We start from the raw sequence: 820 nt of genomic DNA, 5'->3' as shown, positions 1-820 counted from the left end.
ACTCACGTTTCTTCTTCTATCAAATCAGACAAATTTTACCCCTCATGGAGGCCTTTGGTGTATTCTTTCCACCTATCCGCTCTCTCCTCTGCATTTGACAGAGGATATCCCGTTGTACTCTTAATGCTATCACCCTTGCTTTTAGTGTCAGCGAAGGTTGTTTTGACTTTCCTGTATGCTGAGTCAGTCCCTCCAACAATCATTTCTTTTTCGATGTCTCCACATTTTTCATATAGCCATTTCGTCTTAGCTTCTCTGTGCTTCCTATTTGTTTCATTCCTCGGTGACTTGTATTTTTGTAGTTCCTGAGTTTCCCCGAACATTTTTGTACTTCCTTCCTTCAGCGATGGCAACGGCCTTGCTGCGGTGGATACACCGGTTCCCGTCGGATCACCGAAGTTAAGCGCTGTCGGGCGTGGTCGGTACTTGGATGGGTGACCATCCGGGCCGCCATGCGCTGTTGCCATTTTTCGGGGTGCACTCAGCCGACCGAATAGTAGCGGCTCCGGTCAAAGAACTTTAACAGTGGCCCATACCGTGATGCAGAACGCCTCTCCTGCAGCGTCTGCCTCTGGAGTTGCCTCTGAAGACTTCTGTCCGTTCAGAATGACATGCTGTGCTTTATTTCTAGGAACTCTTCAGTCATGTCACACAATTGGTCTTATATTGCGTACGCTCGTATTTTGTACATCAGGAAGCAGTGGGAACCGTATAGAAACGCCTTCCGGTAGTCGAGGAACGCGGCGTCTACTTGGGCGCCTGTATGTACTGCTTTTGGGTCTCGTGGACGAATAGAGAGAGCTGCGTTTCACACGATCGT

General features: G+C 48.8%; 1 pseudogene; it reads left to right on the top strand.

Moving 5' to 3' along the window:
- The first annotated feature begins 348 nt into the window (after window positions 1-348).
- On the top strand, window positions 349-466 carry LOC126103250 (5S ribosomal RNA; annotated as a pseudogene).
- The last annotated feature ends 354 nt before the right edge of the window (window positions 467-820 follow it).

The sequence above is a fragment of the Schistocerca cancellata genome, chromosome 1, assembly GCF_023864275.1.
Source record: "Schistocerca cancellata isolate TAMUIC-IGC-003103 chromosome 1, iqSchCanc2.1, whole genome shotgun sequence".
NCBI classification, from domain to species: Eukaryota; Metazoa; Arthropoda; class Insecta; order Orthoptera; family Acrididae; genus Schistocerca; species Schistocerca cancellata.
The sequence above is the reverse complement of the archived record's forward strand: the minus strand, read 5'-3'. Positions and strand labels throughout refer to the sequence as shown.